General features: G+C 35.0%; 1 long non-coding RNA gene across 1 annotated transcript; it reads right to left on the bottom strand.

Moving 5' to 3' along the window:
• Window positions 3884-13601, bottom strand: LOC109335555. The gene is made up of 3 exons (XR_002106208.1): window positions 13426-13601; window positions 5187-5415; window positions 3884-3948 (listed from the first exon to the last, which is right to left on the bottom strand). It is a non-coding gene; the product is annotated as an uncharacterized LOC109335555 (long non-coding RNA).

Below are 14251 nucleotides of genomic sequence, written 5' to 3' on the forward strand. Positions count from 1 at the left end.
AAATTGGAAGCTAAGAAGTAAAATTATTAACTTTTATCACATGCCTCCCCCTCATACTGGATCTGAATTGTCTAAGAAGATACTTGAATTTTTGAATGAATGGGGTATAGACAAAAAGATTTTTTCTCTAACTTTAGATAATGCTTCCTCCAATGATGTCATGCAAGAGCAATTGAAAAATAAGCTTATTGTGGAAAACTCATTATTATGTGATGGACAATTCTTTCATGTACGTTGTTCTGCACACATATTGAATCTAATTGTTCAAGAGGGGTTAAAGGTAGCTAGTGATACCTTGTATAAAATCAGGGAGAGCATCAAGTATGTGAGAGGTTCAAAAGTTTGAGAAATATTGGGATGACAGTGTTGTACTTGCAATGGGAGCAATTCTTGACCCAAGAGTGAAGTTGGAGACATTGAATTATTGTTTTGAAAGAGTTGATGATTCTACTTTTGAAACAAAGTTGCAGCTAGTTAAGAGAAAGTTGTACATGCTATTTGAACAATATCGTAATACAAGTGCTCCTACTTCTATGCAAACTCTGACTTCTGATGCTCCTCAAAAGAAGGCTAAAGTTCAAGACTTAGACTATATGTTTGATGTAAGTATTTTATACTTTTATGAATTAATGGTTTAATTATATTTGTTATTAATATGTTTTATTTCTGAAATATTTAATAGGAACTCGATAGGCACAAGACGCAACTTGCCACAAAAATGAGAAAGTCACAACTTGATCTTTATTTGGATGAGGTATCTTTAAATTTTAAAGATAACAATGATTTGGATGTGTTACAGTGGTGGAAAGAAAATAAAAGTCGATTTCCAAAGCTATCAATTATGGCCTGTGACTTGCTTTGTATTCCTATTACAACTGTTGCATCTGAATCTGCATTTAGCATTGGTTCACATGTTCTTAACAAGTATAGAAGTCGACTTTTATCAAAAAATGTGGAAGCTTTGATTTGTACTCGGAATTGGTTGAATGATTTTGTTTGTGAAGGTAATTTATTTTTTCAGTACAGTTATCATATATTTGTTAATTAATTATTTATTTATTCTTATAAGCATATATTAATTTAATCATATACATAATGCAGATGATAACATCATCTTTGATTGCCAATACCATTATCTTTTATTGGCAACAAAGTTATCTTTGAGTGGTAACAACCTTATTATTTAATGTCTTGCGGACGTCATAGTTGATAGTCTATTTTCACAATGTTTGATACAATCACAAAATATCTCAAAGAGAGTGACATAGTATCTAGCTCAACCCAATAATAGTTTTGGTGACATAATTGGTATTTTAATCTCAAAATATAATGTGAGTTCCACTTAATTGCTAGAACAAGTTCATGAATTCTTTTTTTTTTTTTAAATAAGTACTTTTTTATATCTTCTTAGAGTAAGGAATTGATCCATTTTATGACAAAATTATTTCCACAAAGAATGAGGTCGATGAAGGATGTTGAGTAAGTGATGATAATCCATGGAGCATAATAAAAATAGGAAACACCATGGGTTTAAAAATATATAACAATTAGCTTCTAAATAAATAATCAAACGAAAATAAGTTACTTATTAAAAATGTTTGCCTAGTCCACCAAAATTGTTTAGGTGGAAATAAAACTATTCTACATAGAGACCACGTATACTTGAAACGAAAAACTTCCCAATTTCCCGTATAAAAGATTAATGTAGAAAATTACTGCTAGTGTTCTATGATTCAAATTATGTAGCATAAATATAGGAAGGTAAAACTATAAAATATGTAAAAAAAATCTAAGAGTTTTCTTAACTTCAATGAGATGCTAGGAAAGGTATTCCTCCATTGGAGAATTAAATGTTTAATACTTGGCGTAAGGAAGCACATAAATCCATCATAAACTTAATGGTTAAACTTTACTGCATGGACAATACTCTAGGGGAGGTCTTCCAAAGAAATATCTTGGTGCCGAAATGATGAAAAACTTATTAACGCCTTGCTTATAATTTTTTTTACAAAGCAAACTTTTATTGTTTAAAGGGAGAAGGAGAGCGTAGCCATGAGAATTAGAGATGACAATGAGTCCGAGTAATGCATTACCTAGACCCGCCATGTTGCTTCATTTTTTAACTCGGACCCATGCTGATACCCATCAAGTCTGCTACCCATGGATCCATGGATATCAGTGAGTCTGTAGATATCGACAAATTCAACAATATTCAAATTAATTGTGTGAAGTTTATTTAATTGTGTATTTGTTTCCTGAAATCTTATATATTATTTAGACAATTAAAAAAAATATAAAATATAATTTAAAGTTTTAAGGAGAATTTAAATTGACCGTTAAACATAACCCATTTTATCAAACAAACATAAAAGACAAAGTTACTACTTCAACATTATAATGTAAAATTGATTTATTAAGAATTGTTTAATCAATATAGCCTTAGATTATGCATATGAATTAACAATATAACTTCACATCACATCACACTCCTTAACAATATAACATCATTACTTAACAACATAAGAATCGCATTTATAAATTAATATGATATTACAATTATGAATTAATAATATAAAATTACAATTATGTTTAACATGATATTACAATTATGTTGTTATATATATAGATTTAGGAAAGAAAAGCGGGTTCGGGTACCCACATGTCTAGGTACCTCATTCCGGACTCAGAACCATCAAGTAGCGGGTCTCAAAATCTTAGGTATCAATTATCGATGGGTCCAAAACATGGACCCAGTCCTAATCCGTTGCGGGTATTATCTGCGGGTACCTGCAAGTCATAGTACCCATTGCCATCCATAACCAAAATGTAATTTAGATATCCATATTTAATGTTCTGCAACTCTACCAACTGAAACTTAATATCCCAAAATAAAATATGTAGTTCTATTTGGCAAAAGCAGCATCATCAAAATCAAGATCATTTGCAATTCATAACAAGTTGACTGAAAAGTCCGAAATGGATTTGTTTCAGTTAAAGTGACCGCATGAAATCCTAGCCATCAATTTTTTATATGTTGTGATAAAAAATCTGAAAATAAATTATTAGATGCTTGAATGCACCAGGTTATGACTTCAGCAAATCTGTGTTGCTTCTGATTTCATGTATTTCAGCAAATCATAAATTACTTTTGGGGAACTTTTACTTGAATGCACTAGTTTGCTGCAACTGTTCCAAATAGTAAGCCACTTAAAGTTTACAAACGCAAGGACATGATGTATCTTAGGTGACTTCATGAACTGTAGGACTCGGATGTATATAAGTTACACTTTGCAGAATTGTTCACTTTGTCCTAGGAACAACTCCAGTATTAGAATCCTTGAACAGATCATTATGGGTACTAACAGTTGCTTAGACTTTAAGATATGAATTTAATACTTATGCATTGACTAAGTATAAAGTTTTGCATATCATCCACAATCCATATATTAATTATTATTATCTACAAAAATACTACAAATAAACACTGACTGTGTAAAAAATCTACAGGTACCTATAAGTCATGGTATATATTGCCATCCCTAACTAAAATGTAACTAAATATCCATATTTAATGTTCTGCAACTCTACTAACTTAAACTTAATATCCCCAAATAAAATATGTAGTTCTATTTGGCAAAAGCAACATCTTCAAAGCCAAGATCATTTGCAATTCATAACAAGTTGAATGAAAAGTCCAAAAATGGCTTTGTTTTAATTAAAGTGCCTGCATGAAATCCTAGCCATCCATTTTTTATGTGTTGTGATAAAAAATCTGAAAATAAAACTTAAAGAATTATAAATTATTAGATGCTTGAATGCACCAGCTTATGACTTCAACAAATTCGTGTGGCTCTTGATTTTATGTATTTCAGCAAATAATAAATTACTTTTAGGAAGCTTTTGCTTAAATGCACCAGTTTGCTGCAACTATTCCAAATAGTAAGCCACCTGAAGTTTACAAACGCAAGGAAATGATGTATGTTAAGTGACTTCATGAAGTCTAAGACTCCGATGTATATAGGTTACACTTTGCAGAATTGTTCACTTTGTCCTAGGAACAACTCCAGTATTGGAATCCTTGAACAGAGCATTATGGGTACTAACATTTGCTTAGAATTTAAGATATGGATTAAATACCTATGCATTGGTTAAGTATAAAGTTTTGCATATCAATCACAATTCATATATTAATTATTATTAACTACAAAAATATTATAAATATACATTGACTGTGTAAAAGAATTTCCAGTAGTTCCACTGCAGTCCCCAAGCGGGAACAGTGGAAGGCAGGTGTACTGGTAAAAAAAATTGATTTTGGGAGTGGAGACCAAAATTTCTGATTTGGGAGAAATAGGTTAGTGGGGAAGGGAAATAAATGCAAATTATGAAAATGCCCTTGTTGCTAGAACTCATTGCAACTAGTGTAGGAAGGTTGTTTTTGTGTTAAAATTTTGGTATACAATGATAACCTACTTCTAAAATTCTACTTTACCTAGGTTAGCAAATTTTCTCTATATATATTGCTAAAAAACAAAGCTAGGGACCTTTTCCACTTGAATATGCTGACTGTGATTGTATTAGGATACTGCTAATTTGAAATCTAAGACCACAATATATAATAAACTGAGTAAGCTATAAAATAAATCAAAACTAAAAACAGGTTATAACACCAACACTGCTTACAAACAAGACAAATCAAACCATGACCATCACATATGTTCAACAAGACTTCCAATCAAGTAAAATTTTAAACCAGCCAAATACTAAAGAACCACATTACCACAAACTAAATCAATAAAAAATACAATGATAAATGGAATGTCTTTTATTCCTTCATAATTATCAACAGATTCACATCCTCAGTTTACTCCAAAATAAAACTAAAACACTTAATTAAGCAGTTAAGTGAAAATCAACCTAAATCAACAGTTCAACACTATCCTAAGTCACCGTAATAATATTATTTGCCCTCATATCCCAATCCAAACTTAAAAACAAAAAACAACACAAAATTGAAACTTAATATAAACCTCTAAAATGGAATATAATATGATTTACCTAATAATAGGATACAAATTGAAAATTAGATAGAGGTAAAAGCTTCGATACAAATTGAGTATAAATCAGCAAATCGAAAATCATGAGAGGCTAAAACGAAAACATAACACAGCTGAAACGTTTCCGACCATCGTCAATCATCGAGGATCTTTCTGAGTTGCTTTTTAATTGCTTCACTGCGAGCTTTTGCATGAGCCTGTTGAGGAGCAATATTAGCGTATGAGAGATAAGCTCCTACGCTGATGAGCGAAGCTCCAATCACAAACACGGTAGCAGTGGCTGCCAGTTGCCTTGCCGTCGGTGGGTACGACCACACAACCATCTGGTTTCGCTTCCCTTGTAACACGTAAGTCTTCACTGTGACACATAATAGAAAGCCTCATTAGTGGGCTAAGGCATCAGACCTATTAATAATAAAACCCAAATAAAACACATTCAATCCTACTAGGTCGAAACATTATTATTCTCTACAAATAAGACCAGATCCACCCTAAACATAGTATTAAACTCATTCACATATTAGAAAATAGGGTGGGCAAAGTTTTTTATATTAACGTATGTTATCAATCACTATTCATTAATTCAGAATGGATTTTAAACAAAGAGTAATCTATAAGAATAGTAGGTGATGTATGGACAACATAAAAATTTGATATTATTAGTGTACTTTCAAAACTAACGGTGTGGAATTAACTTCAAGATCTAACGATACAGATTGAATTGGATGCACTGCACGAGGTAATGTACTTTCAAAATGGGCAGAAGAGCATTGATTAATTGGATTAATGCATTTCTCACCCGCCACACTAGATTCTAAAAGCTTTCTCCCACTTGAATGATTAATAGAATCCAATAATGTCTCCTCATTCATTTCTCCTTTGTCTCTCTCTCTCTCTTTGTGTTTGCAACTCTTTTTCTCTAATGGAATCAACCTCCAAGGACCGTGGTAGGTTGTTGTGACTCGAACCAGTTTGTCTGAAACTTGGAGCAGACCGTGCAAATGGCTTTGTTGCTGAACTATCTTGCAACTGGACTTCCATGGAGAAGCAATTAGTGTGTAGTGGCACAAATTATGTCTTGGGGTCTCCGTGGAATCTTCTCAGTAAGGAGACATGGAACACCGGGTGGATGCAGACCGAAGGGGGAAGGTCGAGTTCGTAAGCCACTGGACCTATACGGCGTGTGACACAGAATTGTCCAAAAATTCGATGTGAATGCTTGTTGGAGCGGCAGCGGGATATGGTTTGATGTCTATATGGTTGGAGCCAAAGAAGGACCCACTCCCATTCTTCAAAGGTAATGTCTTTTCTCCCTAAATCTGCTTGTGACTGCATGTGTTGTTGAGCATGGAGGAGATTTTGTTTCAAGGTGACTAGCATCTTAGATCTGAATTGTAGGATGTCACAGATCTGTGTGTTTGTGATGGACCCTGGAAAGTAGTCACAAAGAGATGGTGGTACTCGACCATATAATGCTTCAAAGGTGAGTTGAAGTGAGGAGTGCAGATTTGTGTTGTGCCAATACTCGGCCAGAGGTAGATGAGCAAACTAGCGGTTCAGATGCATACTGGTGAAGCAACACAAGTAACTCTATAATCCCTTATTTACAACTTCGGTTTGACCATCAAATTGAGGATGATATGCGGTGCTATAGCACAGAGATGTTCCTGAGAGCTTAAACAACTCTTTCCAGAACCCACTAAGGAACATGGAGTCTCTGTCCAACACGATACTCTTCGGTACGCCGTGGAGTTTGCAGATGTCGTTTAGAAAACAACGAGGCATGATTATGTTGAAAATCTAGTCGGTAGAGCAATAAAGTGATAGTATTTAGTGAGTTTGTCCACTATAACCCATATCATCGTGTGTCCATAGGAATGAGGTAAATGTGTTATAAAATTCATAGATATATCTTCTCGTACCTTCTCAAGTATTTTTAGTGGTTGTAATAGCCCATGTAGTTTTTGTGGCAGGGACTTGTTGGCTTGGCAGATGGCACATTCACGGACCATTTTCTTGATGTCCTTTGTAAACCCAGGCCAGGAACATGAAGCTGTAAGTCTAGCTAAGGTTGGTCTCCAACCAGAATGTCCAGCTATCGAAGATTCATGGAACTCCTTCATCAAAGTGAGTCGGGGGTCATCACCTTCAAGTATGAATAGTTTCTTTAGATAGAACAAGAACCAATGTCAAAAGTGAAACTGATCGGATGCATGTTGTTGAATAATTGATTGTCCAGCTAGTGTATGATAAAAGGAGCATAGCCTGTCCAGAAGTTGAGGGGTGGACGAGGTCATGGAGAAACACTGGTCAGATTCATCTGAATGGCATCGAGACAAAGCACCAGCCACTCGATTTGAGGTACTTAATCTATACTTAATATCATAAGTAAACCCTATCAGTTTTGTAGCCCATTTTTGTTGTTCTAGTGTATGCAAACCCTGAGTCATCAGGTGTTTGAGACTTTGTTCATCTGTGTAAATGTTGAATTTTATGCGAATAAGATATTGACGCCACTTTTTTACAAATACTGCACCACGAACATCTCCCGGACATAGGTTGGTGCATGCTGCATCCTTGGTGTCATCTTCTTGCCAAAGAAGGCCAAAGGGTGTCCCCTTGAGAAAGCACTGCATCAATGGCAACAGTCGAGGCATCGGTTTCAACATCGAATGGCAAGGAGAAATCTAGAAGATGGAGCACTTGAGCTGTACACAGTATATTTTAATTTTGTAAAGGCATTGTGTGCCTCATTTGTCCATGTAAAGCAATGTAATTTGAGTAGTTCGGTGAGGGGAGCGGCGAGAGTTGCATAATTCTTTAATAACTTTCTATAGAAATCGGTGAGGGCCAAGAAACCCTTGAGAGTCATGTGAGAATGTGGCTGAGGCCATTCATGCATTGCATGGATCTTGTCGGGGTCTTGTCATACCACCTCGAATGAAATAATGTGACCTAAATAACTAACCGTATCAACACCAAACAGACATTTGAAAAACTTGGCATAAAACTGTTTAGTAACAAGTAGGTCCAATATAATGCTCAGATGTTGTAGATGATCATTTAAGTGAGAACTACAAATGAGGATATCATAAAAAAAAACCAGAACAAACTTCCACAAATGGGGCCTCAAAAGGTCATTCATTGTTGCTTGAAAAGTGGAGGGGGCATTTGTTAGCCCAAACAACATAACGAAAAACTCATAGTGACCATCGAATGTCTGAAACACTGTTTTGGCAGTGTCACTTGGTTGCACCCTTATTTCGTGATAACCAGATCGCGAATCGACCTTAGAGAAAATGGTTGTTTTACCGAGCTCATCCAACAATTCATCTATAGTGGGAATCGAAAAGCGATCACAGATAGTGATTGCGTTTAGAGCCCGATAATCCATACAAAATCTTCATGTGCCATCTTTTTTTAACCAATAAAACTGGGGAAGAAAATGGGTTGCTGCTAGATGTGATAATCCCTTCTTTTAACATGTCTTGGATCATTGTGGTCATGATTTCTTTCTATGAGTGAGGATATCGGTAAGGTCAAACCGAGACCAAGGCAGAGTTAGGTAGTAGTGGAATTGAGTGGTCGTGGGGCAGTGAAGGGGTAGGCCATGGGGGTTGTGAAAACTCTTGTCAAATTTCATGAGGAGTGTTTGAATGTGGGGGCTGATGGGTCGGGCAATATTGGTGTTATGTGTTGGGTAGTTTAGTAAGGGGAATAATGTGATGGTATGGAATGAGACAATGAAATCAGTGTGGAGGAGGCGAGATATTTGATGGAATGTAGAAGGGGAAATGGTTGTTGTGAGCTCACCTTGGAGGGTGGTGGTGTTTTCCCCACCTTAAAAGACAATGATGGGATAGCGAAGTCAGAGGTGACTGGACCCAGTGTTTGTGGTCATTCAATTCCTAGCACCACATCAGCCCCTTTGATAGGTAGCAAGTAGAAGGGAATGTAGAACAATTGATTTTTGAGTTGTATAGGTGTGTTGGAACACAAACCTATACAATAAATATAAGCTTCATTGCCTACCATTACCGGAAACTTTGGAATAGGATCGATGTCCAACTTTAGGTAGTGCGCCAATCTAGGCTGAATCACATTATGGGAACTTCCGATATCCACCAAAACCGTAACGGAATGACCAACGATTGAACCTTGGAATCGTAGTGTCTTAGGTGATGATTAGCCTTCTAGAGCTTGTTCTGATAGTTGAAAATGAATAAGCTCGTAAAGAGAAGGCTGAATGTCTTTCTTAACAGTTTCCATGGAAGACAAAAGTGGTTGGCATTTATCCCTGGAGTGATATTTTTTATCATAGTTGTAACATAGACCTTGGGCACACCGCTCTTGCATTTGAGCAATAGTGAGACGACGTATGGGTAAGGTAGATTGGGTAGATGGGGGTGTGGAAGTGGGGGCAAGTTGGTATGTAGGTTGTGGGTATTGTTGTTGAGTGTTGTGGGCTGGAAAGGGTGTGTAGCGGCCAAGTTGTGTAAATGTGGGTTTAGAGTCTTTAATCTTATATTCAACCAGTTTTGCTAAACCCAAGGCATCGACAATATAAGATGGGCGTAATACTGCCAATTCGTGCCTTATCTCAGGTATAAGGCCCGATAAGAAACAATTTAAGATGACTTTAGGGGACAATCCCCAAGTATGATCACAGAGTTTTTCACACTACTGTTGGTATTCGACCATCAAGTCTGTTTGTTGGAGCTTAAACAACTCTGCTTGGTAGTTTTCATAGCATAAAGGATCGAACCTACTCTCAGAGCAACTAGTAAAATTGTCACAGTCTGTAAAAGTGGCATTATGGAAAGCCCACTTGAACCAGCTTAGGGCTTCTCCCTTCATATAAAATGAAATGATATGAAGACGTTGATCTATTGGAACCTGGTATAGGTGGAAAAATTGTGCAGCATGGAACAACCAGTCCAATGGTTCATATCCATCAAATGGGGTTAGTTGTAGCTTTGGGGCTCTACGTTGTGTGGGTGAGAGGGCATTTGGGGAAATTGTGGTATGAGGTATGGATGAGTTGGGAATTGGTTGGGGGAATGTAGTTGAGGTGGTGGATTTGAAATGTTAGGGTTAGGGGTAGGCTTATTTGGGGGTAATGGAATGTTAGGGTTGGGGTTGGATACATGTGAAGATCTAGGTTGATTTAGGGTCAAATGGGTCGGGTCAGGGGGTTGAGGTGGTAGAGTGTCATACCTACCAATTTTTCAGTGATAGAACGAAGAGCTTCAGCAATGGATTCATGCCTGGAGTCTTGTTGCTCTTGGTGTTCCTTGACTTTGTCCGCAAAGAGTTGTAAAAGATTGTCATCAACATCTTTGTTTGCAGGTTTAGGAGGCATGATATCAGGAATGAAAACACTAAATTGATAGGATCTTACTAAATAATTGTTATAAAATTGCATAATTAAAAGGTAGAAACAAAAATTAAAAGATAAATATCTTCATTCATAGCCTCCATATGACAAGATGATGGAGATAAATACAGAAGCTAGAGAAATCAGGGTCACCACTACTGGACTTGGGCTGACAGTGCAGACCCATTTAGTCTTAAAAGGAAATAAAGTTGCATATTTAATATTTCAAAACATAATCAGATTGCCACTTGGGTTTTTGCCTAACCCGTATGGGCCTAGATGGTTCTTCATCATTATCCATTGAATTTGGGTTTCTATCATAAACATTATCTCTATTTTAGACTAAGCCTAGAGTTTTAAGATTTGTACCAGCACAACATTGGACACTCCTCGAGAGCATCTGCCGATAATTATTTGCTCAACTTTAATTCATTTATATATGTATACATATACATAATTAGTGAATATATAAACTCTATATTAATATATATAAAGCTTTAATATTCTTCGATGTCCATCTTTTTTATTTTACTAAATTACCAGTAAACAAGTCCTCAATAACATAGTTATATATTGATGTGTTTTCTTTTGTAGTTTTTAACTCAAGTTAATTGCATATATTCAGAGTTCACCTTGATAGGGATAAGACTACTGACTAGCATGGATAGGACTTTCCAAAGTATGAATGTGAAGGAACTATACGACATGTTGAAAATCAAGGATTGATTCTCATTACCCGGCCCTAGATGTCGTTACTCTATACATCATTGAATATGCACATACAAATATGACGAATGGGTGACCATGAGACGGGGTTGAATCAGGTCATACTTATCCATTACACGACACTAAATATTGACCAGGTCTAATTTTTTAACTCAATTCCGACCTTTGACCCGATGAAACCTGACCATATTCAAGTTCAATCATGATCGGACCAAACTGGATGAGCGGGTAGAGTCGGATCCTACTCATCTCTACCTTGGAAAAAAAACTGAAGAGTCATCCTAAGGTTTAGGGTATATGCGTATTTGCGTATCCTAACTAGAGGCAAAAGGGATTTAATTTGGAATAATCTTAATGGAAGTGGACACAACCACCAAAAATGGGCTAAATTTTAGGAATTGAGGATGGGTGGCCAAGATTAAAAACTAGGACAACCACAATCATAGCATGCTAAATGTTTTTGGAAGACACCCAAATTTAAAATAAAATCTAGTCATGAAACATCAAAATCAGAGCACAAATAATGAATCATAAAAGTTAGTTATGGAATAGATCCGAAACAATAACCTATAGGCATTCCACATTAGAGGTTCGGGGCGTACGAATTGGATCGCTGCCTGCACTCGTAACTTAAGTCAAATTATGATTTGCAAATAATCCGAACAAGGTGAGGAAAGACTTCAGACATGGAACACAGTACATGGATGACTATGTTTAGTTGCTTACTGTTACATACTAAATAAAATTATTTATTCTATACATAGGATTTTAAAGGAATAATTCCATATTGGGATATATACTTATGATGGACATACACATAATTGAACCTGATTCACGTAATGAGGCGAGCAATGTATTTTTGGTACTGTAGTTCTATTATCTTACTTTTAGTGTACATGAAATATTTAACAGATATAATAATATCATAGTAGGTTTTTTTTGTCTTTTATAAAAAATATAGATTAAGAAAGAACATACTTCAATTATAGGAGGATTGTTATCAGACTATTAAATCATCACCATATGAGCCAAAAGAATGTGTACTTTTCTCTATTATACCTACTAGACTAATACATCTTTTCTTGTATGTCTTTTCAACTACTGCATTTATAGTTGCAGAGAATTGCACCAACAAATGCATTCAAGTCTAGCAGTTCTTTTCGTAAATTTTATCTATAACCAAGACTTTCAGCTAAAGATGTTTCTCAACTGCAATAAAGCCTGTAAAGTTGGGGGACCATTATATATACAGATACAACATTCTTCTCAAGTCTAAGTGAATGTTTGGTTCAGCTGAAAATGCGCCAAACATACTTTTTCTATAGAGAAATTTTCCAACACAGAACAATATTTGATGGAACTCTAAAACTTATTTCCAACTAGTTGACAATTTTCCAACATAGAACAGTATCAAAAAATTAAAGAAATTAAACAATAGCAAAACATAAATTAAGGTACTGTTAAAGATTTTTACTACATAGGATTTCATTTTTTATTGTTGTAGAACTTCAATGGATGGATCTAATTTCAGAAAAGGAGATATAGGACCAGGTCAGATTTGTAGAGGTTTATAGTGATGAAGCTAGATTATGATATTGACACCCAAATTATGTATTTAAAGTCACTGTTAACAAATCATTGTTTTACAAAATCATCTTCGGTGAACAAGAAGTGTGAATAAACACATGATAGTGTCAATAGACTCAGAAGCAGCCAGTGTTGAAGTTTCTTGTGAACATCGAAAGTCAAGATATCTAATATATAGCAAGCACTCAGACAACAAAGGACTAAGATTGAAATATAGTGAGAAAACATAGATTCTTTGTGGAAACTAGAGAATGAAGACTACTCTCCAAAACAAGAAAGGTCTACAAAATTATTTAAGGGAAATAGATACCACAACTACGTATTAGTATCAAAATATTATGTTAACCCTCAAAACTTCAATTCAAGATGTCCTTAACACATGTGTTGAATTTATGGAAAATGCTTATGGGCTGCCACATTAGCAGCAATTGATACACCACCTTTACTCCTATCCAACATATTTTCCACACAATCTACGGAAAAGTGTGATTGAGAAGCAGCTTTAGAAACAAAGATTTGAGTTATTTCCAACTAGTTTGAGCACATAAACACTTGAAGTGTTTGAATCAGAATCTAATTGGAAACTTATTTCCAATTATTTCCAACAGTATTATTTAAAAATTAAATTCCATTACCAGTGAAAAATGCAGAAATCAGAATAAACGGGAACCATAGTACCTCTTTTAGGGCTTCGAGAGGGAGAGGAGAAAACGGGAACTGCGAGAGGGAGAGGAGCAAACGAAACCTTGAGCAAATTGGAGGAGATGGGAGGAAAAGGGTTTTGAGAACGGGAAATTATTTTATGAGATGAACAAGTTGGATAATGGGAAGAGCAAATTGATTAGGATGAGAGTTAAGTTGGAGGGGGTTTTGCGAACCTTTTTGAGTTATAAATACTTTTTTTATCTCACGGTTTTTCTATGTTACCAATTTACTTTATAATCATTTTATAAAAAAAAAACTCAAAACAACATCCTTTTCAAAAATAATTTTTTGTTAAAAGAAATACATGTCATCCAATAATGTGTCAGGTATCTCGTTGTGGATGAAAGATAAAGGCCACATAAACAAAGTCATTAATGTTAACCGATGAGTATAGATGAAAGGACTAATATAAGTCTAAATTTGTAAGGTTGAAAAACATGAATGACCTAAATGAGTACTTACTCATAATAGAATATGATTTATAAAATAAAAAAATTGATTAATGAATGTAACAGAGAACAATGTTTTTAAAATTGATAGAGCAACACTTAAAAATGGTGGTCTTATATAATGACAATGATTATTATCCGGCTCTATTATAATTTAATGGCCAATGGTTTAAAAACCATACACCAAATGTATATAAAATAAATTAGAAAAATAATTGTTATCTAATGTATCTAGGATGACAGTTTTAAAACTATAATACATAAATGTAAAAATTAACAAATAAAAAAAACACTAACAAAAATTGTGGACTAATGCACTTTAAAAGTACAGTTTTATTTAAAACCATAAA

The sequence above is a fragment of the Lupinus angustifolius genome, chromosome LG02 (genome assembly GCF_001865875.1).
Source record: "Lupinus angustifolius cultivar Tanjil chromosome LG02, LupAngTanjil_v1.0, whole genome shotgun sequence".
Lineage (NCBI taxonomy): Eukaryota > Viridiplantae > Streptophyta > Magnoliopsida > Fabales > Fabaceae > Lupinus > Lupinus angustifolius.